The 26,800-nt window shown below is 41.9% G+C and overlaps 1 pseudogene; it reads left to right on the plus strand.

Annotated features, from left to right (window-relative positions):
- Positions 1 to 2,436: 2,436 nt before the first annotated feature.
- LOC121488403 lies at positions 2,437 to 2,528 on the plus strand (annotated as a pseudogene).
- Positions 2,529 to 26,800: the final 24,272 nt, after the last annotated feature.

Raw genomic sequence — 26,800 nt, forward strand, 5'->3', positions numbered from 1 at the left:
GGTTTTATCTTCTAAAATCATTATTGCCTTTGCTGGACACCTTGATGGCTATAGAGCATTCTGGATAGAGAGTCATCCTCCTGTCTTCTTGCTTCTATATAAGCTGCCTGCAGCCCTCTAGGGCCTGGGTTCAGATCTCTCACTATAAAGGTCTCATGTGCACTTCATACAGGTGCCAGGAAGACAAGAAAAGGGAGGGAAGTAGGCTGAGTGTAAGACAACAGGGAGTGTGGCAAACTGGAGAACATCCAGCCTCTATAAAAGGAGCAGCTTCTCCTTACCTCTAGGAAGACCCTCCAAGCCATACTTTCCCATTTTTTAAAAAAGATTTTATTTATTTATTCATGAGAGACAGAGGAGGGCAGAGAGAGAGACAGAGAGAGAGGCAGAGACATAGGCAGAGGGAGAAGCAGGCTCCATGGTGGGAGCTCAATGCGGGACTTGATGCCAGGGCTCCAGGATCATACCCTGAGCCAAAGGCAGACACTTAACCACTGAGCCACCGAGGCATTCCTATTTTCCCATTTTTTAAAAGCAAAATAAGACACCTGATGTCATGCAAAAAATATATTGATTTTTCAAATATAGACAACTATATTAAAAATCTTTGTAGGCAAAATTTGGGGAAATAGCCCTGCAAATACATGCATTGAAACCCAGAGCAATAGGAAAAGCCCCTGGGGAGTCCCGACTTGGTAGCTGATGGAGGCCTAGTGACACGTGCTCTGTTCAGTCCTTGAACTGGACCCAGCCTGATGAGGTAAGTAAGTTTCCTTGGCATGACAAGCCACCTTCAAGGGTGAGTGAGTTCATCCTAGATAGATGGTGGAGCATCTGGCTGGAAAACCCCAGTTTCCTACTCAAGGACTGAGTCTGGGGGTTACATGTCCAAACTATGTCCACATCACTTGCTACTTACAAGTATTAAACACATTTAATCTGAAAGGGAGAACTCATAAAAACAAAACATTTAGGGGATTCTAGATCCAGGTGTTCAGAAACGTCCTCGGGAAACTGCCTTTCTCCTTTGACTCTGCTTTGTTCTGATGTAGGTATCAGGGAGGCTCCCACCACTGAGTGCCAAGATGTTTGTCTGCAATGGCTGACTTGCATGTGGCACCTCAGCAACCCCTGTAGAAACAATGCCTATTTTCTGATAGCTCCAGCAAAAGTCCTTGGTTTGGCTCTAATGGAGCTCTGTTGAGTTGCATGCACACATTTAGAGACTGGAAGAATTACATCAATGGGAGTGGAGTAGGGGCCCCTAAATCAAGATGGCATTTCCAGGAGATATGGAAGGGTGGGTGTTGGGCAGGCAAAACCTATAGGATTCTTATTGGATATAAATATTGGACAAGAAGTCTCAGTTTTCTAGGCATCACCAGACACTCCTTCCTCCCCCTTCCTGTATCCTCCAGCCATCCATCCCTGTGGCCTTTGGCAAGGAGACACTGCTGCTTCCATCTTGGCAGGCATATTGATCACCTGTCAGAGTCTTGACACCCACATTTCATTTCATATGGTGTGTCAGAGCCTCTTGGACCTCAGCCTCCACCGCTGCCCATCCCTCTCTGCTCCCTGGCAGCCACTCTCCTATTCTCTTTCCCACAAGAGATGAGCTGTCTCATGTTTTTTGACTCTCACTTGACTGAGGTGTGCTTATATTTTATTCTTTCTACCTCTTTCCTCAATTTCTCAGTTCTCTAGTGAGGCCCTCAGAAGGATCCCCATTCTGCTCTTTCCTAGATGCTACTCCCTTATACTCGAGATGCTTCCTGTCCTATCCAAGGGATGGCAGACCTTGTCCAAAGCATTTTGGATGAGACCCAAGGCTCCCATAGGCAAAGATCCTTTGAAGCCAAATGGGTTAACTGGGGGAACAGGGCTGAGCAGGAAGACAGAGGCTACTACCTAGAGGGAGATTCCAGGTTATATCACACAGAAGATAAGCCTGCAGAGTCCAGTGAACTCTCTGAGTTGAAGAGATGGATTTAGGAGTCTGCGAAGGCCAAAGCAAAGCAGCTGGAGTTCACAGGGTAGAGTACTGGATAAAAGAGCATCGTGGAGAGAAAGAAGAGGGAGACAGAGAAAAAGAGAAGGAGATATGGGGGTAGAGGATCACCCACTCCAGTCTTCACTTGCCTAATTTTCAACATGTGTGTATCAGGAAATCCTCTAAGATCAGGGAAACAACCACTTGAAAAGATTCGAGGAGCCATCACTGGAGTTCCCACAGGGCTGGATATAATTTCTGTTCCCATCAGCCAAACTTCATAAAAATTACAAATCGTTGGGTAAAAAGAATACTCAGTAGTCCTGCCTAACAGTTTAAAGGTAAAGGCCCCCCGAAAGATCAAATTGTCCCAAATGTAAATTTATAGCATCCCTGAACAAAGCACAAGAATATTTATAGGAGTAAAAATATTTTCAGCACCCAGCTTTGCGCAGTGGCAGTATCGTAGCCAGTGAGCTTTATCTGAGGTGTGATTATTGCTAATTGAAAATATTTCCAGCACCCAACAAAATCCATAATAGTCTGGCATTCAACAACAAAATTACCAAGAATGCAAAGAAGTAGGAGAGCATGAACCATAGTGAGGAGGAATATCAATAAATTAAAACCAATTGATAGATGAAACACATGATATAATTAGCAGAAAAAGACATTAAAAGCATTATTATAACTGTTTTCCATATATTCAAGGAGCTAGGAAAAAGATTATGTACATTAAGTAGAGATATGTAAGATATAGAAAGAGGTGTTACTTGATAAAATTCAAGATGCTTAGTTAAGTATGAATTTCAGATAAACAATGAGTGATTTTTTTTTTAAGGTGTAAGTGTACCTTCAAATACCACATATAACATACACATGCTAAAAATCATTCATGATTAATCTGAAATTCAATATAAATTTGCATCTTGTATTTTTATTTACTAAATCTGGCAACCGAAAAAAGACTCAGATTGAACTTCCAGAGATAAAATCCACAGTGACTGTGGTATAGATGTATACACCCACTGAATGGAATTAAGAGCAGATTGGACTTTGTAGAAGAAAAGATAAAAGAACTTGAAGACATAGCAATAAAAACTCTCCAAAATAAAAGAGAGAAGAGGGCTAGGAAAACATAGAGAACAGTAACCTAATAAATACACATTTAATTGGAGTGGGTGCCTAAAGGGCCAAAGGGGATAAAAGAGTATGCAAAAAATAATAAGCACAAATATTCCAAATCTGACAGAAACTTTGAAGCCCTAGACAGAGTGAGAGAAGGTATATATCACCAATATCAAGAATGAAGAAGGTGGAGTTATGGAATCACTGTAGACTTTATAGTTACTAAAAGGATAGATGAATAATGCTATTTTGATACATTTGACAATGCAGATAAAATGGAAAAGTTCCTTTCAAGAGACAAACGAGCAAAGCTCTCAAGAGAAAACTACAATCAGAATAATATTTTTTAAAAAGATTTTATTTATTTATTCATGAGAAACACACACACACACAGAGCCAGAGACACAGGCAGTTAGAGAGCCAGGCTCCATGCAGGGACCCAGATATGAGACTCGATCCCGGGACTCCAGGATCATGCCCTGGGCTGAAGGCAGGCACTTAACCGCTGAGCTACCCAGGAGTCCCCAATCAGAATAATCATATCTCTCAAAGAAATTGAACTTGCACTTAAAACAAAGAAAACTTCAGGTCCAGATGGTTTATTTGGTGAATTCTATCAAACACTCAGGATCTTCCAGAAAACAGAGGAGGAGGAAACACATTCCAACTCATTCTGTAAGGTCAGAATGACCCTGATACAAAAACCAGACACAAAAAACCATCACATGATTTTAAAAAGTACAGAACAATGTCTCTCATGAGCTCTTATGCAAAACTCTTAACAAAAAGAGAGCAAACAGAATTTAAAAATATATAAAAGACTAATACATGGTGACCTAATGGGGTTTATTCCAGAATTGCAAAATTAGTTTAACATTAAAAATTCTCTCAATTCAATTTAGCATATTAATAGTCTATACAAAAAAAATCATCAAAATAGATATTGTGAAAGCTTTTGATAAAATCCAACAGCCATTCCTTAAAAAAATGTCTTAGGAATAGGAGGAAACTTTCTCAATCTGATAAAAAGCATCAGTGCAAGACCTAGGGTCAACATCATAGTACTAGTGGACAGACTGAATGCTTTTCCCTTAAGATCAGGAAAAATGTAAGCATATCCACTCCCACCATTTCTATTCAACATTGTGTTGGGGAGTTCTATTCAGTACAATAGTCAAGGCAAGGAAATGAAAGACATTGAAATTAAATGGAAAGATGTAAAACTGTCCTGCATGTGAAAATATGTGGTGGAAATCCTATGGAATCTGTAAGAAAGACATGAGAACTCATACATGGCAAGGTACAAGGTGAGTGCACAAAAACCGTGTACTCTCAAAAAAACAATTGGAAACAGAAATTTTTAAAATACTATATATAATACCATAAAAATATGAAATGATTTGGAGTAAATCTGACAAAAGATTCAAAAGATCTGGGGCACATCTGGGTGGCTCAGTGGTTGAGCATCTGCCTTTGGTTCAGGTTGTGGTCTCCAGGTCCTACGATCAAGTCCCACATTGGGCTCCCCACAAGGAGCCTGCTTCTCTCTCTGTCTATGTCTCTGCCTCGTTCCCTCTCTTTGTGTCTCTCATGAATAAATAAATAAAATCTTTTTAAAAATTCAAAAGACCTATACACTGAAAAGTGCAAAACGTTACAGAAAGAAGTGAAAGATTTAAATAAATGAGGAACAACACTGTTTGAGGATCCAGACTCACCATTTCCAAAATGTCAGTTCTCCCAAAATTCCAAAAGAAGAAAAGAAATCATCTAATAGTAATGAGCACCCATGTTAGCAAAGAAGACAGCAAATAAGTTAGCAAATAAGCACATGAAAAGATGCACATTGTTAGTCATCAGGGAAAAAAAATCAAATGCCCAAATTTAAAAAAGACTTATAAGTTATTGGCAAAGATACAGAGGAATTGGAAGGCTCACACACTGCTGATATAACCATTTTGGTAAACAGATTGGCAGTTTCTTCAAAAGGTATACATATTTTACTGCACAGTCTTTGCATTCCTATTTTTTCCTAACAACCAGATGCCCATATAAAGGCTTTTCCATGAGCATTCTTTATTTGTTATAGCCATAAACTGGAAACAAGCCAAATATCCACCGTCATGGGAATGGATAAATCAATGGTGGTATATCCATATAATGGAATGTGGCAATAAAAAGGAATTAGCTGCTGATATATGCAACCATGTAGATAAATATAACAATAATTGCACTAAGTGAGGAAAGGCAGGCAAAAAAGGAATACCTACTGCATAATTCCATTTCCATGAAATTATTGAAAATGCGTATTGGTCGATAATGACAGAAAACAAACCAGTGATCCTTTGGGTGTGGATGTTGGAGGGATCACCAAGGGGCATATGGAAACTTTTGGAAGTCTAAGGTCTATTCGTTATCTTGTCTTGCTTCACAGGTGTGCGCCTATGTCAGACTTATCAACCTGTACACCCTAAATATGTAAAGTTCACTATATACCAATTATATCTTGATAAAAATACTACACAATACCAAAACAGAATGATACCCAGAAAGTCTGACCCAGAAACTTCTTGAAAGGACTTTTATGCAAATGTATATGTGCCAGGATATTCACTTTAGCACTGTTTGTAATGTCAAAGTATTGGCAAACTGGCTAAATGTCACAACATAAATATATCTTAATAGGAAAGTTGCTAAAATAATAAACTGTATGCCCACATAATGGACTATGGTGCATTCGTTTAGAAATTCTTTTTATGCTGAAGTAAGATGATCTCCAAAATCCACGGTCACAATCATGGTGAATAAGAAAAAATATATATATAATTTAATGTATTTGGTAGACACTAAGAAGATGGGGAAATCTATATTATATGTTGTATATTTGGATCTAGATAGATAGATAGGTATAGAATATTTCTTTTTTTTTTTAGGATTTTGTTTATTTATTCATGAGAGACACACAGAGAGAGGTAGAGACACAGGCAGAGGGAGAAGCAGACTCCCTGCAGGGACCCCGATGTGGGACTCGATCCCAGGACCCCGGGATCTGACCTGAGCCACCCAGGTGCCCCAGATATAGAATATTTCTAAAAGAGTTTCCAAGAACTTAGTTACTGGTTGTTTCTGGGAAGGGAAACTGGATTTAGGGTTAGAAAGAAAATTCAGTTTTTACTTCATATGGACTTGTAATTCTGATAGTTTTAATATATACATGTATTACCACACTTTTTAAAGTACAAAAAAATCAGAATCATAAAAGTAAAAAAAATAAGTCTCTAAATTAGAATTACCCTCAGCAGATTCACACCTGCAGCTTATTGCAGTGTTTGGGATAGGTGTTAGTTCGGGTAGACTAGGCTGTAGTGCAGTGACAGATAGACCCGAACATGTAATGGATGAACACATCCATGCACACCAGATATGTATTTTTCACTTATGTAACAGTCCTGCTTGAGCGTTCAGATCAGGAGGGCAGCTTTTCTTCACGGAACCACTCAGAGACTTGAACTATTTCCATCTTATGGATCTTCCTTCCCTTAGGGTCTTAAAATATGCTTCAGCACACAGCAGAAGGGGAAAAAAGGGAATAGAGAAGCAAGCATGGGAGGCTTTATGGGCCAGACTTGAAGTGGTTCACATCATGTGTGCTCTCATCGCATGGGCTCTAGCTTTTCATATGGCCACACCAACTGCAAGGGAGTCTGGGAATTGTGGTATGCTTGGTGCATAGGAAGAAAGAAAAAAATGGATATTGTGGATAGCCAGTAGTCTCTAAGTGTCAGCCCTCAAAAATAGACATTGAGCCAGAGGTTTACAGCATCCCACGGGAATGGAGCCCAGCGAATGATTTCAGGTCCTCTCGGCATTGCTTGTGCTCTGTCCCTGTGTCCATTCCCTGAGTCCAGCCTTCTGAACTGTCAGTGCGGAGACTGCAAGTAAAAACAGCATCACGAGGCTAATGCAGATGAGGATGAGGCTGGAAAGCAGTAGATCTGGGTCCTTGTCTGCATTGTTATTACCTAAGTCTTGTTTCTTTGTGTGTAAAATGGGATAAAGACAATTTTATTCCTAGAAGGGTTTGAGCTCTACCTTGGTAGTTCAGTCTTTACTGGTAGGTGAGGAGGGAGAGAAATCTAGGGTGGAGGGGAAGAAACTGGTGGAAAGAAGGAATAGAGGAAGGAATCTTAATTTCTATGAGAACTTATTTTTTAAGATTTTATGTATTTATTCATGAGAGACACACAGAGAGAGGCAGAGACATAGGCAGAGAGAGGAACAGGCTCCCTGTGGGGAGCCCGATGCGGGACTCCATCCCAGGACCCCGAGATCACGCCCTGAGCCAAAGGCAAGACGCTCAACCACTGAGCCACCCTGGTGTCCCTTTTATGAGAATTTATATGTGCCAGATTCAGGTAGTTTCTTTTTATGTATTAATTGTTTTAATTCTCAGGACAATGCCGTGAAATGTCACTATTACAAGCTCCATTCTATACATAAGGAAACAGAGTCTAGAGTAGTGAAGTCATTTCAAAGGGTCACTTCAGATTCACGGTCACACAACTAGCTGTGATGGAGCTGGGATTAGAACCCAGATATAAATTTATGACTCAAACCCTGTGCTCTGCACCAGAAAAATGCAGCCTGGGGGCTCCTGAGTAAATCCACTTTCTTTGCCAGAGCTTTGGATCAGAATCCCCTCTCTGCTCATAAACACATTGGCCCAGAGAGGTGGAGGTTCCTCCTGCTGTTGATTTAATATTTTGGAGGAAATAGGTTTATGACCTAAATATATTTCTCCCTGTTAACTGTTACAGCTTCTTTGAGCTTCACATTTGGCTTAACATTGCTTTATGGTTGGTCTGGAGTTTGTGCAGTGGGTTTGGCTGGGGTCCTCCAGAGGCACTGCTGCATACTTCTGAATTCCCTTGCTACAATTTATCCTGAGTCTTATTAGGTCTATATCTGGATTAATTAGAGATTGAATTTTAAAGCGTGTAGTAGAAAGCTTAATCACACTGGCCAAACAAAAAAGAGGTTTACTTTTCTCAAGTAGTGAGAAATCTGGAGTAAATCATCCTGTGGCTTATTCAGTAGCTCTGTGGCACCATCCGTATCTCAGGCTCTCTCCACTTGGTCTTTCTACCATCCCTAGTGTATGGAATTTGGCCTTATGCTTATTACCTCTTGGCCCCAAGATGGCTGCCACACCTCCTGACATAGCACTCAGATTCCAGGCAGGACAAAGGGTAAAGCATGAAGGGAAAATACAAAAATAGAAGCCAGTCACATCTCTTTCCTTTTCAAAAGCCCAGAAACTTCACCCATTGTCTTCTGATTTTTTGTTTTTTCTTTTTGGCCAACACTGAATTATGTGGTGACCCTTATCTGAAAGGAAGATTGGGAAGTGATTATTTTTAAACACACACCTTGCCAACCAGAACATGTTTGGGATTTTACTAGTGATAGACAGCGGGTACTGGAGCAGGAAACTATTAGTATCTGCCACGATCTTCCAAATATCTTTTGGATGTGTCCACTTCCCTTCATCTGCACTGACACTTCAGGCCATTGTTATTTCTCTCTTGGACTCTGAAATAGGTTCTTATTTGGTATTTCTACATTCCCTCCTAACCCCCCTTCCCCCTACACACATAATCTATTTTCTACACTGTGGCCAGAAAGATCTTTATAGGACATAAATCTGACCATGTCACTCCCCTGCAGGATAATGTATTGAGTTAGTACTATGTGCTTTATGCTTTTGCTGCTGTTAAAGAAAAAATGAGAACTATCTTCCTCCCTTCTCCTCAAAATTGATGTGCAAGCAGAGTCTTAATTGAGTCTTAGCGACCTGGGGCTTCTTTGGCCCAAAGGAAGAGTTAGGAGCTGCAGGGATGCTTGATGTAAGGAGGCGAAGGAACTTCAGTTCGGAGAGCATTTGCCAAAGATTAGGGGTGAGAACAGGTTTGGGGGTTCTGTTGCATCAGAACCCTGAGCACTTACTCCTTGCAGTTCCCTTAGGAAGTGGCTGACTTAGGAGCAGAATGGCCACATGGTTCATCAAAGTTACTGGGCTCAGATGCCAAGACATGGACAGACATCCTCAAGGGACCATAAGGAATTGCAAAAGTGATATGTATTTAGGCAAGACCAGCCTGGAGGGCCTGCAAGCTTTGCATTCACACAGAGCCCCTCACTAAAAGACCCTGAGCTCATTTAATACATTTCAGTCACCACCTTAAAAATCCTTTTTTTTTTTTATGAATAAGGCAATTTATTAACCCAGCATTTATTCTAATGCTTCTTTTCGGCACCATCGTCAAATTCTTAATAACCTTTGAATGTCCCCCCATTTTCATTTTGCACAAACTAAGTAGTTGGTCCTGATATCAGGTGACAAGTGTGACCCAGAAACCTGACTGTGTAAGCCTCCTGGGACTTTTGTTTGATCCTTTGGGGAGCTGGGCAAGAAGACCTCCTGATAACTGAGATGAAGCTTCCTTCTGGAAGAATGGTCTGAGTCAGGTTTAATCTGATTCTTGGGACAAAGCGAAAGAAGATGATATTTCTTGCACCTGAGCATGGTGGTGAAGTGAAACTCATACCTTTGTGATGTTCAGAGGGTTCTCATAATGCTCAGGACACACTCCATTTCCCAGAAGTCCACACATACCGGGGTCTATACAGAGTCAACAGAATGGAAAAGATCTACAAAGTCGATGCCTTGTAACTAGGGAAGAAAACTTTGTGTGACCCTAGAGGAAGAGGAGTGGAGAGATGAGAGGCGGAGAACTATGCACCCCTTTTCCTTGCCAGAAGACTTATAGGAGCGAGCCCCTGGCCATAGCCACATTTGGAGCCAAAGGTGATTATGGCTCATTCTCTTAGGTCATATGCACATCTCCGAAACAGTCACTATGGCCAGGGGAGCAAAGTACCCTGACTGGCTGCTTCTTCTTCTTCTTCTTCTTCTTCTTCTTCTTCTTCTTCTTCTTCTTCTTTTTAAAAAAACTGACTGGCTTCTTAAAGCCAGATTTGCCCATGGGCATTCTGAATAAATGAACCAGTTATCTTTTTGCTCATGCTGGTTTCTATTGGGTTTTGTATTTGCAACCAATGGGATTGCTTGGCCTGGAATCCAGGTCTTAAGGAGTCCTACTTCTTTCCACTGAACTCATAAAAAATGGAGCTCTCTCCCTCACTATTCACCAGTTGTGAATAAAATTGACCCAGGAAAAAGGTCAAGGTCAGGATGAGCCTTTATCCCCCTTGGCCCCCATCCTGGACAAAAGGGAGGTGTGGATTCCCCTCCTCTCACCTCTGAACAGCTTGTTCCAATCAACATTATTTCCTCCCTCATTTTACCATTTAATAGGAGATATTTTAAAAGATTTAAAACATTTAAGTAGGTTAATTATTTTCAAAAAGGACAGCAAAGTTTTCAAAACTGCCTCTGTCAGTAAATTTAAAATACAATAAATAATTTAGGGCCCAATTTTCTCTCCACAATGAAGAATTAGGAAGCTTCAGTCTTTCAAAAATTCTCTTTTTAAAAAGCTACAAATTCTTCCTCTCCCTGGCCTCCGAACTTGGCAGGGTAGTAAGCCATAAAGATGTGAGACTGGTCTGATGATCATGTTTTGGTGGCTGTAATTCCTTTCCAGCAGGAAACATTTCTTTTTAATTGGGGTTGTTTTCGAGGATGTTCAGATTGTTCCCTTTGTGAACAAAAGAGATGAGATATTTATTTATGACCATTTTGCAGAGGCAAAAACTGAGACTCAGTGAAGTTAAGCAGCTTTATCAGGCAGGTATAATAATCTGAATAAATGCATTTCTTCTAATAATTGGATTTCCTTTCTCTGGAGGAGAAGGACCTAGCCTCATTCTGAAGGGTCAGGTCTCTCGGGGGTGAGCAGGACCCATAGCTCATTCAGGGGGAATGCAGAGATGGGAAGGAAGGAGTTCACTTATTTATTTTTTAAGGATTTTATTTATTTATTCACGAGACAGAGAGAGAGAGAGAGAGGCAGAGACATGGGCAGAGGGAGAAGCAGGCTCCCCACGGGGTACCCGATGTGGGACTCAATCCCAGGATCCCCGGATCACGACCTGAAGGCAGATGCTCAACCACTAAGCCACCCAGGCATCACAGAAGGAAGGAGTTTAAAAGAATGTGCAGGCAAGGCTGGGAAGTTGAGGTAACCAAGCACCTTGCCATAGTGAAAAGCCCTTAACCTCCCAGTGTCAAAGCCACAAATGGAGGAAGGCATAAACTGGAGCCTAGAAAGATCTAGAGTAAAGGAGGAACCATATAGTGTAGTTGTAGTGAGTTGGATCAGGGAGAAAGAGGAGAAAGAATATATTAACACCTACTGCGCTCTCTTCCTGCCCTGCAGAGCCTCTGTTGACCAAACCCAAGTAGAAGGCAGAGAGCAAAGGATTGGGGGAAGAGGGAGGCAATCCCTAGAAGAGGGAATCTTGGTACATGGGGCAGGGCAAAGAAGTGTAGAAAATGAGTCACAATGGGTGGATGAGCTAGGAAACAGAAGACTCGCACCATTAACATTATTTTTTCAACCTTAAAAAAATTAGTCTTTCAGATTCAGCTGAAATATGTGGTTTCCCACTTGTACAAACATAATTTTACTTATGTTCATATATTCTTAGCAAATGGTTCTCTCTTAAACTAAGTCTTATACACCCATAAAAAGTAGAGTCCTTCTGGTTGTGATTCACCTTTGTTGTTTTTGGAGCTGGCAGGTTCTGCAGGACATCAACACGCTGGCGGGTTCTGCAGGACATCAACACGCTACCTTCTGTGATCTGCAGGACAACCCAGGGTTATATGTACCCATTCTACAGATGAGGAAACCAAGAAAGTTTGAGATACTTTCCCCAAGTAATAGAGACTATATTGCAGAGGAAGGGATTGAAGCAGGTCTCGTGATGACTAGCAATAATTAGTACCTGTTTTCTGACTCTCTTAGAAATTTTCAGGGATCCCTGGGTGGCGCAGCGGTTTGGCGCCTGCCTTTGGCCCGGGGCGCGATCCTGGAGACCCGGGATCGAGTCCCACGTCGGGCTCCCGGTGCATGGAGCCTGCTTCTCCCTCTGCCTGTGTCTCTGCTTCTCTCTCTCTCACTGTGTGCCTATCATAAATGAATAAAATTTAAAAAAAAAATTTAAAAAAAAACAAAGTAGCAAAGACATTGGTTAGTTCTTTAAAAAAAAAAAGAAATTTTCAAATATATGATATGGTATTATAAACTATAGTCACCATGCTTTATGTTGCTTTCCCATAATCCATTTCTCTTTTAACCAGAAGTTCGTACCTCTAGACCACCTTCATCCATTTCTCCCACTCCCTACCTCTGTCAGTCACCAATATGTTCTCTGTATCTATAACTATGGATTTCCTAGATTACACATATGAGATCATACAGTATTTGTCTTTCTCTGTCTTATTTCTTTAGGATTTTATTTATTTGAGAGAGAGCGTGAGCACATGCAGGAGTAGGGGGATGCAGGCAGAGAAGCAGACTCCCTACTGAGCAGGGAGCCAGATGTGGGGCTCAATCCCAGGACCCTGGGGTCATGACCTGAACCAGAACTGAAGGCAGATGCTTAATGACAGAGCCATCTAGGCTCCCTTCTTTGTCTTATTTCACTTAGCATAATGCTCTAAAGGTCCATCCATGTTATCAGAAATGACTGGATTTCCTCTTTTTTGTGGATAGATAATATTCCTGTGTGTGTGTGTGTGTGTGTGTGTGTGTGTGTATCACATTTTCTTTATTCATTCATCATTGGACATTTGGGTTATTTCCATGTTTTGGCTATTATAAATAATGCTGCAATGAATATGGGGATGTAGATGTCTTTTTAAGATAGTGATTTTATTTCCTTTGTATATATACCCAGACGTGGAATTGCTAAGTCTTGCTGTAACTCTATTTTTAACGTTTTGAGGAACCTCCATGCTGTTTTCCATGATGCCTGAACCAATTTACATTATTGGGTGTATAATCTTGGTGGTTCTAGTGTCCGCTGACTTTTGCTCATGGTGCATTGTTTCCTTTCCTTTTCTTTTTTTTTTTAAATTTTTTTTTTTTATTTATTTATGATAGTCACAGAGAGAGAGAGAGAGAGAGGCAGAGACACCGGCAGAGGGAGAAGCAGGCTCCATGCACTGGGAGCCTGATGTGGGATTCGATCCCGGGTCTCCAGGATCGCGCCCTGGGCCAAAGGCAGGCGCCAAACCGCTGCGCCACCCAGGGATCCCGCATTGTTTCCTTTTCATACCGTGATTGTTGAATTGGGAATTTATTATCAGCAGAGCTTTATCTGTGGGAATCCTATATGGTCTAATGTGGTGGTGTATCTTCCTGGAGCAGTATTGTTTTTATTTCTTTCAGATTGTCCAGGGATAGCAGCTTGTTTTAATGTTCACTGATCAGCATGGGAGTCCAGGATAAATTCTGAACCTGGAAGTGTCCTTGTCATCTCCCTATTCTGGTGGGTAGTTTAATTCTGATTCATGTCTTCTCTGGGATGTATCCCCTTGACTTCTCATATTTTAAGCATAAATCTGTGGTCCAGTCCCCTTCCTTCCTATGCCTAAAGCCTCATCTCAACATGCATCAACCCATCTTCCATGATTATCACACAGCCCATATATCCCAGGGACAAATTCGGTATCAGCTCAGCTCTCATTTCCCCTCCTAACTTGTACCGTCCCCTGCCCTGGGGACTCTTTATACTCTTTTGTGAGCATGGCATGCATTTAAAAGATGTTTATCATATTTGTCCCTCATTTCTAGGTGTTTTATTCCATGAAGGTTTTCAAGTTATCATCTCTTAAATTGTGCTGGAAATAGTAGACCTCTGATTTTGCTGGAAGAAAGAGTTCTGTTCTTAAAATAGTGTTTGATACTCAGTGATCTAGTCCAACATCCTTCATTTTGCAAAGGAGGAAATATCCATGTCCAAGGCTAGAAACTTATTGAATCACATAATGTGGCCTACAAAAAGCAATCTCACATGGCTCAACTGAATACAATAGCATGCAGTGACTCAACACAAAGAATATCCAGGTAGAAAGAAAACTTCAGGAATCACCCAAGGGACCAGCTACAATGGAATTACTTGAGAACCATAAAATACCACAAACTCTCAGGTCCCACTCCCAGAGATTCTGATGTGTAGCCTATCACATCTTTTTAGAAGATTCTGGTGCATGGCCCTACTTGAGAACCTCTGACTGGGAACAATGATGCACCCAAAGCAGATATAATCACCACGCCTTGGCAAGTAGTTGTCCCCAACTCTGCTGACACTATTTAAGTGACAAGCAACTCATTACCTCAGATGGTCCACTCTCATATGCCTGCCTCATGTTCCCTTCTTATTATGTTTCCCAGGACTGTCCACTCTCAATACCTACAGCACTTCCTCTGGTCCTCTCCTGTCCCCTTGCATAATTTCCACAGGGTCATGAGAATCAGCTTAGTATTTCCTTTCTTCATTCAATATGGCCCTGACTCTGGCTTTGAACCATGATGTGCAGAAGGGGGAGAAGGAGAAGAATGAGGAGGTAGTTTGGAGAGATACACTCAGCATAACCCTCCGTCCAGGAGGGGCAGATGTTGTAGAAAGAGGGAAGCAGAGGAAAGAAGTGGAAGTCACCCATGGCTTAGATCCTGCTCTTGGAAATCAACTTTCTTACTCAGGTAGCAGCAGATAAGACAGATGAGAACATGTGGCCTATTCTTGAAGGTTTAGTGCATCCTCAGAGGTGTGTGTGTGTGTGTGTGTGTGTGTGTGTGTGTGTGTGTGAACAGAGAAGCAGATGGACAATGCTCACCAGCATTTCACTTCCTTCACTTTGTATAATTGGAAACAGAAAGTTCTTCTTATTCTGCTTTCAGAAAGATTATGATCAATACATTTCCTGGGCCCTGCCTTAAGACTTCCTTCTGTCAGGTGCTGTCTGTACCACCTGTTTTCAATCCTTGTGAAGGATTTTATTTCGGAGCTTTTCAACTATCTGGTGAAGTGTGGCACATGGAAACATGTCCCCTGTAGGAATTGGGCATTGAGAAGATGGCAGGACTGTATGGTGGGGGAGTTGAGATGCCAGAGTGCATGATGAATGGGGGACAGTAGATAGTGTCACTTTCTGTCCTATCTGCAGAATGGGGATGGGACATGGGTGGTGTAAACAGAGGCAGGACACTCCTACTATGGCTGCTTGGCATGTCCTGGGCCTGACAGGATCTTCAGATCTGGATTCTGATTACTGGCACCCAACATGAGGGTGGTAGAAGCATGTCCCTGGTTTCCCACCCACTTTCCTGGAACCTGCTTGCCTGTGCCCTTGTTACTGTTGTCACAGCTTATGTCTGAGGCTGGAAGGCACTTTTCTCACTCTGTCTTCCGCTTAATGTTTGGTAGGAGCCGGTCCAGGTGACTGGGGTAACTCTGTGTGTGTGTGTGTGTGTGTGTGTGTGTGTGTGTGTGTGTGTGAGAGAGAGAGAGAGAGAGAGAGAGAGAGATGTAGAGTGTTTCTGATAATGTGTAGTGTGTGATGCGAATGTATGGAGTGTATGTGAGAGTGTGTACAGCAATCTCACAGACTATAGTTTACTACCCTTGTGCCGGGAAAGTACATGGGGGTTTTGCATCCACATTGAGTAGCCCAGATGCTATGATTTGGGGTCTTTTACTTGTCCCACATGGGTGTTCTGCTCTTCTTCCCTGATCTGGCCACCCACTCTCAGTGTCGCCTGCTGCCACCTCCAAAATCTCTTATATGAGCTCTGAAGGAGATCAGAAAACTAAGTTTGTTCGAATTCTGTGGAACACATGACTAAGCAGTCTTTGAGGGAACAGATGGAGTTGTGACAGGATCTGGCTTCCTGGAGGGCCTTTCTTGCCTCTCTGCAGGTCAGCTGAGTCCAGGGAAGTGATGGGTGACAGTGACCAGTCCTAGCTGACGAACCTTATCCTATCGCAGATTATATAAAGTTCAACACCTTGAAGAGGACTTACTTGCCTAACCAGCATTTCTGGCTCTTTACAGAGGAGATCAGTTCAGTTTCTTTCAAGCAAGATCTTCCCTGATGTGCTTACAGTCTCACTTACTCAGAAACCAGAGGTACAAATACCCAAAAATAGTGTGCTATATGCCACTGGCTCAGATATTCCTCAGAAAGAAAGATTTAACCAGATCATCACATCAAGAAGATTCTTCAGAGTTGAGAGAATTAAACCTAGGATTCACTCTTATGATCCCCAGAAAAATGAGAAAAATGCATGGTATCCAGTCCCTTGTCTCAAGAACTTCCTCTGTAATGCATAGAATCATTGACATTGGCCATCTAATCAACCCACATCTCTAAGATAGAGTCCTTACACTTGAGAACTTCTGCTTGAGGTGGTTCAGGAGCAACAAGAATGTGGGCACACAGAAGTTTATTTGGGAGGAGATTCTAGGAAGCAGGTGCCACATGCTTGTACAGCGGTGGTGAGCAGTGACCCGTGTGCTTACACGGGAGTGTTGAGTGGGGCCCCGTGTGCCTGCTCAAAAGTGGCGAGTGAGATGAGTGGTAAGGGGATGTGGATGGAGGCCTTCAGAACCTGCCACAGCTATTTACTAATTTTTGAGTGGCAGTCATGAGCAAGTCTTCTTGGACTGGCATTGCACACACTGTACCAGTTTCCCCAATATCTGTTTGGTTATTCTGTGGGTTAGGACTCCGTGAGAGCCTTACCATCCTTTCTCTCATTTCTTTTTTTTAATAAATTAATTTTTATTGGTGTTCAATTTACCAACATACAGAATAACACCCAGTGCTCATCCCGTCAAGTGTCCCCCTCAGTGCCCGTCACCCATTCACCCCCACCCCCCGCCCTCCTCCCCTTCAACCACCCCTAGTTCATTTCCCAGAGTTAGGAGTCTTTATGTTCTGTCTCTCTTCCTGATATTTCCCACACATTTCTTCTCTCTTCCTTTATATTCCCTTTCACTATTATTTATATTCCCCAAATGAATGAGGACATACACTGTTTGTCCTTCTCCAATTGACTTACTTCACTCAGCATAATACCCTCCAGTTCCATCCACGTTGAAGCAAATGGTGGGTATTTGTCGTTTCTAATGGCTGAGTAATATTCTGAAGTCAGTGAAGACTCATCTGACGATACTCATGGCCCTGGTACACCAAGAAGAGCTGAGCCATTAGAATCCTTAGTTATTAGCAGGTGTCACCTCTGATACTGGTACTGTCACTGCAGAGCCAATGCCCCCTGTGCCAGGAGCAGCATCAAGAGCTCTTATAAGCCATTACAGCCAATGACTCTAACAGGGAGCCTCTGGCGTCATGTTTAGCCTGCAGACAATTTTGTTTGGTCTACAAAGTGTCTTAAAATACGTGAAACCAGTTGCCAACATTTCAAATGTGTGGGGGTTTCATACAAAACACCGGATTTCTGGGTTCTCTTGAAAAAATGGAAGACTTGCAAATGTTAGAGTCCTATTCCCACTTGGTAGCAGTGGGCTGGAGCTGAAGAGCAGTTGGTCCCTTCATTGGGACACACACTTCCCATATCACCAGTTTCCATGGGGCTACCTGACTCACATAGAATCCTCCCCTGGCCTCCATGGGCACTGGCACTCGCTACCCTTGCCCTGCCTTCCTCAGCCCCTGCTCTGTCACCTTGGCCTTATTTCCTTGCTTTGTATGTGTGCTTCTCTGCTGGGACTGGATTACTACCCTGTTCTTTCATCCTTCTGACTTTTTTTTAAATTAATTTTTATTGGTGTTCAATTTACCAACATACAGAATAACACCCAGTGCTCATCCCGTCAAGTGTCCCCCTCAGTGCCCGTCACCCATTCCCCTCCAACACCCGCCCTCCTCCCCTTCCACCATCCCTAGTTCGTTTCCCCGAGTTAGGAGTCTTTATGTTCTGTCTCCCTTCCTGATATTTCCCAACATTTCTTTTCCCTTCCTTTATATTCCCTTTCACTATTATTTATATTCCCCAAATGAATGAGAACATACACTGTTTGTCCTTCTCCGATTGACTTATTTCACTCAGCATAATACCCTCCAGTTCCATCCACGTTGAAGCAAATGGTGGGTATTTGTCGTTTCTAATGCTGAGTAATATTCCATTGTATACATAAACCACATCTTCTTTATCCATTCATCTTTCGATGGACACCGAGGCTCCTTCCACAGTTTGGCTATTGTGGCCATTGCTGATAGAAACATCGGGGTGCAGGTGTCCTGACGTTTCATTGCATCTGCATCTTTGGGGTAAATCCCCAACAGTGCAATTGCTGGGTCGTAGGGCAGGTCTATTTTTAACTCTTTGAGGAACCTCCACACAGTTTTCCAGAGTGGCTGCACCAGTTCACATTCCCACCAACAGTGTATTTGCAAATGACATATCAGATAAAGGGCTAGTTTCCAAAATCTATAAAGAACTTATTAAACTCAACACCAAAGAAACAAACAATCCAATCATGAAATGGGCAAAAGACATGAAGAGAAATCTCACAGAGGAAGACATGGACATGGCCAACATGCACATGAGAAAATGCTCTGCATCACTTGCCATCAGGGAAATACAAATCAAAACCACAATGAGATACCACCTCACACCAGTGAGAATGGGGAAAATTAACAAGGCAGGAAACAACAAATGTTGGAGAGGATGCGGAGAAAAGGGAACCATCCTTCTGACTTTGATTCTCCTATTCTCTCTGGATTTTGTCAGCCCCTTCATCTACAGTGTAGGACTGGTTCCTATTCTCTTCACCATTTGCTGAAGTTGGGCTACAAATGAATAGCAGTTGTGATTTCCCCACACAAACTAGAATTTGAGTGCCGCCTGTCACCTGGCCTCCTGCTGCCTTTATTTACTAATCTCCAAAATTTGATACTGGCTGGACTAGAGTCCCAGACAATAGGGAACCTTGGCCCGTGTATGTGTATACCATGGGTCTATGTCCTTGGGAGAAGCACTAGGGTTTGACCTATCTCTGGAATTCCCCATATCATCCACCTTGGGCTTCTCCACTTCCCAACAGACCCTACTGCTGAAGTCCCAGCATGTTCTGTGCTTGGATCCATTCAGGTCATTAACATGAAGTATATCATAATTGTCACCCCCGTTCCAGATGGGTTTGTTGCCATGCAATCTGAAAAGGGACAAACCATGCAATTCAAATTCTCTTTCCTGGTCTGAGCCCAGCTAATTAGATCTGCATTGAATCCAGTGTTAGAAAAGAACATAGTGCCAATCTAGCAAAAGCAAACAACACTTTTCTCCAGTTTTTGTCATACATATTGGGGTTTTGTTCTCCATGTCTTTTTTGTTTTTTTTTTTTTTAAAAGCAGGATGGGGTATTGGCAGGAAGAGGACCAGGTGATTTAGAACTTTGAGTACCATCTGTTTCATTGATCGAGATTTTTAAGGTGGGAAGGAATGAAGGCAGAAAAAGTGATTTCTAAGGGCTTGATTCACTTTGTATCTCTCCTTGGACAGTGCAAACTGCACATGATCAAGTTGTTTTTAGATGGAAGATGACTGATACAAGGACAGAAACAGATGAGTCACTTATTTTTGCAGGTTATTAACTGGATAGGGTTTGTTAGAACTACCATGTCATGGAATTTGAAAGTTGACTGTGACTCAACCCTGCCTTTTGCAGGAGAAAAACAGAACAAAACAGTCTTTCATTCTTTGATTAATTAATTAATCCAGTCCTGGCAATCACTGGCACTCAATGTGTGGCATTCCTGGCTAGTGAGAACCCAAGTGGCAGTTACAGACTCTACGAAGACCCAATTTTTCAAGTCAGAAGGCTGAACAGCAGGTGGTGTTGTGGTCAATACCTGCCTGGATTTGTGGCCAGCTCTGCCTGGATCAGATCCCAGTCCTGCTTCTTTCCTGGATCCCAACTTTGAGCAACTGATTCAAGCTCTTTCTTCTTATTTTCCTCATCTGTCAGATGGACATCATCATAATGTCTCCCTTTGAGGAAATGTCACAAGTATGAATGATAATGTGGGTAAACTGCTTGATATATAGGAAGCTCGGTAACTGTAGTTATTATCCAAGTAAATAATTTCAATGAAAAAAGATATATGCTGGGAGTAATGGAGAACCATCTAAGCCATGCTGGGGAGCCTACATAGGCATCCAGGAAGAGAGGATAAGAAGACATAGTGAGCAGAGCTGGCAGTGTGATTAAGGTGGGGAGAGAGTGCATGTTTGGAGTAGATGAAGAATATAATACATAAAGGAGTAAGGGGGAGATAGAGGTGAAGGAGTAAAGGGCAAAGTTGTGGCAGAGTCAAAACAGGTGCAAAAAAAGGGAAGATTTCAGGGAGGAGGGCACCCATATTCTGAACTGGGTCCTTAGTGGATGACAGTGCTATCCATGTGACAAAGCCTACAGGGGAAGAAAAGGGGGATGGAAGGGAAGGGGTGCAACTGTCAGGTGGGCTTTGTGTGTTGGTGGGACTTCCATGGAAGATGTCTTAGGCAGTGGTGATATTTGGACAGAGATTAAGCCTAAGGATATGAGATGGAGTGTCCTCAACACATGGATGGTAGCTGGCAAAAGAGGTGAGGACAGAACCTTGCCAAAGAACAGGAAGAGTGGGGGCAGAGGAGGTCTTTTGGTAGAACCCCAAGGAGTAAAGTATTTATGGGCTCAGCAAAGGAGGATGAGCCAAAGGAGATTGAGGAAGTGACACTCATACCAGAAGATAATTCATTGATCCACAATATTGAAAAGTTGGGCAATTTCAGACTATAGGAATGGATGGAACAATGTGTCAAATAATATAAGGTGATATGATATAATACAATATAATAAATTTTTTCTTTCTCTTTCCTCTTCCTCCCCTCTTCCTTTTTCTTTACCTTCCTTGTACTGACTACACATTTTGGGCAAGTGTCATCTTGGGGTAGAAAGATGACTTCATTCAGCTGCAGGTGTTCATCATTGCCAGCTCCATCCCAGCAGATGAGATTAGGATCCACTTACCTCATCAGTAGTCCCAGGTAGATTCCTGGGTCTCTCATGACTGGCTAATAACATGGATCTTATACCTGCTGTGGATTGTAGGAGTGAGCATAACACCATCTAAACCAATACACTGAAAATGAATGAGGGATAATTCATTCATTAAAAAGAAAAGTGAGAAAAAAAAGAAAAAGAAAAGAAAAGTGAGGGGCACCTGGCTGGCTCAGTTTGTTAAGCATCTGCCTTTGACTCATGTCATGATCCCAAGGTCCTGGGATCCAGCTCTGTAATGGGTTCTCTGATCAGCAGGGAGTCTGCTTCTCCCTCTCCTTCTATGTTCATGCTGTCGCTCTCTCTCACCCTCTCTCTCAAGAAAATGAATAAAATCTTTAAAAAATTTTAAAAAGGAAAAGAAAAGTGAAAAAGAAAAAGGATATTGTCCAGGCAAAAACACAAGATGTCTTCTGGAAAAGCAGGAAAAAATACAGACTTAATATGAAAAATTGGCTGAATTTAGCATTACAAAAATCTGACCATTCTTCTCTTGTTTTCTCTTTTTGCTCCAGACTATGAACAACACTGTTGCAGACAAGTCTGTATTGGTGGGTGTTTGGAGACCAAAGGGTAAGGCTCTCTCTGGCTTCTTCCAAGGGAGAGTGCTCATTGCTTTTCTATTTTCATAAAGAGGAAAAAAATCTCTAAGTTTTTATACTGTTGCAGAACAAATGTAACGGTGGCTCATGTTTCACAATTTATGGAACTGACTTCACATACTCTTGACAGTTCTATCATGTTTTAGATGCTGCGAAATATTTGTTTTCCTCTGTGAGGCTGGCATGGTGAAAATCCACTTGCTTCTTGATTATTGATACTCTATGCTAGCGTTTCTCCATTTTAGCCCTATTGACATTTGGGGCAAGATAATTTTTTGTTGTGGGGCTGTCCTGGGCACTGTAGAATGTTCAGGAGCAACCCTGACCTCTACCCACTAGATGCCAGTAGCAAGCTCCCAGCTGGGACAAGTAGATACATCTCTAAGCATTGCCACCTGTCTCCTGGGGACCCAAAAATTTCCCCTGGTTGAAAACCACTGCTCTACATTGCTAGGAAAACAATCCATAGAGATAAGGCATGTCAGGGAATCAGAATAAAGCACAAAAGGATAACTCTTGCCCCTTTTCATAAGTTGACCTTGATGGGGTGCATCTTGAGGACCCATCTGCCATAGTCTCTTATGTTTCTCTCTCTTAGATCTCAGAAGGAAGACACAGAACCACTCCTAGCAGCAGGATTATTAAAATCTAGGTCTAAAATGAGATGCTTATAATATAATAGGAGCCGGTTGGAGCTCTTTAGGCAGTGAATGGAAGAAGTCTGCTGCCTATAAATAGCACAATTGGCAGCCAAACTCTCTGAAAAAACACTCAACATGCCAGTGTCAGAGGAAGATGTGTCCAATGCTTTAGACTCTGAAAATAAATACCGTGAGTCGAAAATAAATGGCATTATTAGCATAAAGGGAGTTCCTAATTAACCAGCAATCGTCCATTACTGCAGCCTTCAATTCATTAAATTGCATAATTACATAAAAACTCAGTTGACACTTGATTCAGTCAGTGTATCTGGTATTGTCTCCTCAATAATTAGTCCTATAATTGTCAGTTTGACAGGGCAATTAAAAATGTTTGAAGACATTGTGTCAGCTTCCCCATGCGAGGCTGCACTCTATAGGACGCGTCTAGGAGAAACCTTCCATCTGGGCAGCTTGATGGTTCCAGCGCCTGGGACGAAGAGAAGGAAGGGCAAGTGCTGGAGGCGTCAGGAATGAATGATCTGCAGCTTTCTGGAGGAAATTATTCTATCTGGGTGAACTGAGTGTCTTTGAGTGGTCTCAGCTTTAACTGCTGGGAGAGGGGAGAGGTGAAGGAAGCCAGTAGTAGGGGTTATATGTGAGTGAGTGGAAAGAAATCTGATTCCCAATTTAACTGTGCAGACATCAGTATTAGGAGTGTGGACCACAATCTGAAATATTTAATGTCAGGCTGGCTGACAGCATCCTGGCTTGGACTTTCAGTTGATTCAAATTAGGAGATCCATTGATGCCTAGCAACATGGGAACACTGTCCTTCATATAAAGGAGATGGTCGGCCATTCGGTGTGGGTTCAGGATTCCCAGGTTGATATATTTGCATGGGATAGGGAGCCTAATGGCTTGCTAAGTTCTGGACATACCTAAGGCACAAAGATTCTAGTCCCAGCCTGATTCTACTCCTTACCTTACCGGTAAAGCTGCTTCAGTGGCCCCTTCCAGGGTCATAGGTGGCTCAGGCTCTCGAGGTGACAGCTCCTAAATGGGTAAATTCCCCAGGCCCTCCTGTTGAGTGGGGCTGGGGAATACCCAGGTCGTTTGGATGTGTTGGACTCTACATGGTTAACACTTCATTATTCTGATCTGCACAGAACTGAGAAAGCCCAGCATAGGGGTAAACCATCTCTTCAAACTGGGGACCAGGAACATGTCTTGAGATTCATAGGTGGCTGTCTTAGATTTCACTTGCTCTTAAGCCCTATCTGCTTCCTGCTTGGCTTTCTAAAGCTAAGGAGGACAGTGAGCTTCTTCCTCTTAGAAAGAGCAGCAGATGAACATGTTGACATGGCAGAGACACAAACCCAAAGGGAAAGTCAGATTCAAGAGAGCATGCTCCATGGAAGAAAGACTGTTTGATCAAATACTCTACATTCTTGAACCTTGTAGCTAATTGGATCTAATTCACATAGGAATCCTCTCTTCTTGGAAGGGGTTTGAAAGAAGGGCTGGAAATTTCCACCTATGTTCTATTCTTCTGTGAATAGCATGGTCTTATTAATGAAGGCTGTGGTTAGCCAGGTGTGTTGCCCATACCCCCAGACCTCAATTAGGGGAGGAGACTGATGGAATCCCAGAACAGTCTTCCCTGCTCTTTTGTGAGGTTCCTCTCCAATATTTACAGTTGACTCTAAATATGTCAATGAGATGAATCTGCTTGCATTTTTGTGACTTTGTCTCAAGAAGTCTCTAAATGTGCACCAGTTCATTAGTTCAATGAAGGCCACTCTGTGGTGACTATAGAGTAGAACACAGTTATTATAGAGGCCACTCTTACCCTAGGGCTTTATAAGCAGAAGCACCTAACACCTCATCCCAGATCTACTGAATCAGTTAGGCATACACATAGACAATACAGAAAGCTAGGAGGGCATGAATGAAATGGGGGAGATGACAGGTGACTTGGACCAGATTTTGTAACAGTGCCTTTCTCATAGGATTGCTGCAAGGATTAAATGAAATAATATATGAATAAATGTAGAATACTGCTTTGCAGAATGTGTGTATACAGAACAATGGTAATTATTGTTACCTAAATGTGATCTCATGTCAAGATGGAGTCACATGGAGCCTTAGAATTATTCTAGTTTTGACTCCTTCTTTTTAGTTTTGGGAAAGTTTTCCAGATGACTCTACTCTGCATCTCAAAATAATGCTAATGGTCCAGTATGTTTGTACAAATTATGCTCAGTTATGTATCCATGCAAGTTCTCCAGAGAGGATTATACAATGTTCTTGAAATAATAGGATGGACCAAATATAATAGGATCTTAGCAATATAAAATACATTCAATATTTCTTCATTAAAGCTAACACTGTATATGTCTTCCTTTTCCCAAACAGTTCTGTTTCCAGAGAAGCATTGAAAATGAAAATAATTATGCAAAGTCACCTCTCCTACTCCTTGTAACCTTATTTTGCTGTGCTTATTTTACCTGCCAGATGCCTCAGGTATCTGGTAAGATTTCAATTGCCATATTAGGCAGATGGAATCTTACTATTTTCCCTTTGAGCTGATATTATTTTTTAGCCGCCTAAAGTTAGATACTTTGAAACCCATTTCTCTCATATATTCCATCTTTACAAAGTTTTGGAACTATCAGGATCTTAGGGTGAACACAAATTTCCTTGTACAATAGCATCCTCCTTCTCCTCCTCCTCCTCCTCCTCCTCCTCAAAAAAAGATATTTTCAGACACACTCCAAATGCTTCTTACAATCTCCATCTGATTGCTGTTAACAACCATAGACTATAAAAAAATCTCTTTATTTGAGGACAGCAGGCAGGTATGGAAAGCAGAGCAAATAAGAAAACCCAGTTTCAGTACATTGGGTCAATTGTTCACAGTTGTCCAAAGTCTCGTGAACTTAAAACCCAAGTAAACATTTCCAATCAAAAACTTGATTGTGACGTCATGCTTCTCAGATCCTAGAGAAAAATTTCACCACCTGTCTGCTTTTCTGACTGAAATGTATAAAATGCATACCCCTAAAAATGAAATGAAATCATCCCTGTCATAAGGGCTTACAAGAGCACCTGGGACCTAGTTAATGCCCAGTAAACACTAGCTATAGTTAGTTATTATTCAAGCCAAGTTTGAAAATGTGAAAAAGAGATGCCTTTAATTTTACATCTTACTTTTGGTACTTATTTCTCATAATGAGTGTTTCTTGTATTTAAAATACCGTAGTTGCAGGACTCATGGGTGGCTCAGCAATTGAGTGTCTGCTTTTGGCCTAGGGGTGTGATCCTGGAGTCCTGGGACCAAGTCCCACATCAGGCTTTCTGCATGGAGCCTGCTTCTCGCTCTGCCTATGTCTCTGTCTCTGTCTCTGTCTCTCTGTGTGTGTGTGTGTGTCTTTCATGAATACACAAATAAAATCTTTAAAAAAATAAATAAAATACCCTAATTCCTTTTGTCCCTTGAACTCATGATATTCCAAGGCCAACTTGTCTAAGAACTCTGTCCAGGGTCCTGGCTTCCAGGTCCTCAGATTTCAGAAATGAGGTACTGTTGGGTGATCCTTCTCAAATAACCATCTCCTTGGACTTCCTGAAAGCCTATTTTCTCTATTGCTTGCTTCAACTTTGCTTCTCTCAGCTTATGAATTTCTCAGGCCTTGGGAAACGTCTCTTACTTAGACCTGAGTATAAGCACCTCTTGTGGCCATAGCTTTTCCTGCAGCAGCATGATCTCTCTCTATTTCCTCTGACGTTCTGTTTCAACATCCCTCTGGCATTCCCCTGCTTCTTTCATGTGGATCCTGCCAGGATTTCAAAACTAAAAGCTGCCTCTCAAATTCACCCTTCATTTCCTCTCCCACATGCAGGGCTAAGGCTGTTTACTGGAGCCTAATAAGATCTGCCTCATCTGCTTTCCCCTTTTATTTCTCTTTCCTACTGTTTCTGTTCTAACTACAAGATAAAATCTTGTTGTTGTTTTTTTAAATCTATTCCTTTCATTAGAAGTTCTCCTTTCAAAGTCTGAACCATAGTTTTCTGTTTGCCTACTAACACTGAAGACTTCCTCCCTGCTAACTATGCTTCTTCAGGTTCTTGGGCAAACCTGAGCCAGAGTGGTACAAGAATTTGCCTATTTATTTCTGTTTCATCTCTTGGCTTTGAGGTAAATCTGCTAGAACTTTAACAACAATCCCAACCTTGACATCAGGATGCCATCTGCTGTGTGTTATGAACCAAACACTGAGTTAAGTACTTTGTGCTAGGTAGTGCTGGTCTTGCTTTACAGATGTGAACACTG

This window comes from Vulpes lagopus, chromosome 3 (assembly GCF_018345385.1).
Source record: "Vulpes lagopus strain Blue_001 chromosome 3, ASM1834538v1, whole genome shotgun sequence".
Classification (NCBI taxonomy): Eukaryota; Metazoa; Chordata; class Mammalia; order Carnivora; family Canidae; genus Vulpes; species Vulpes lagopus.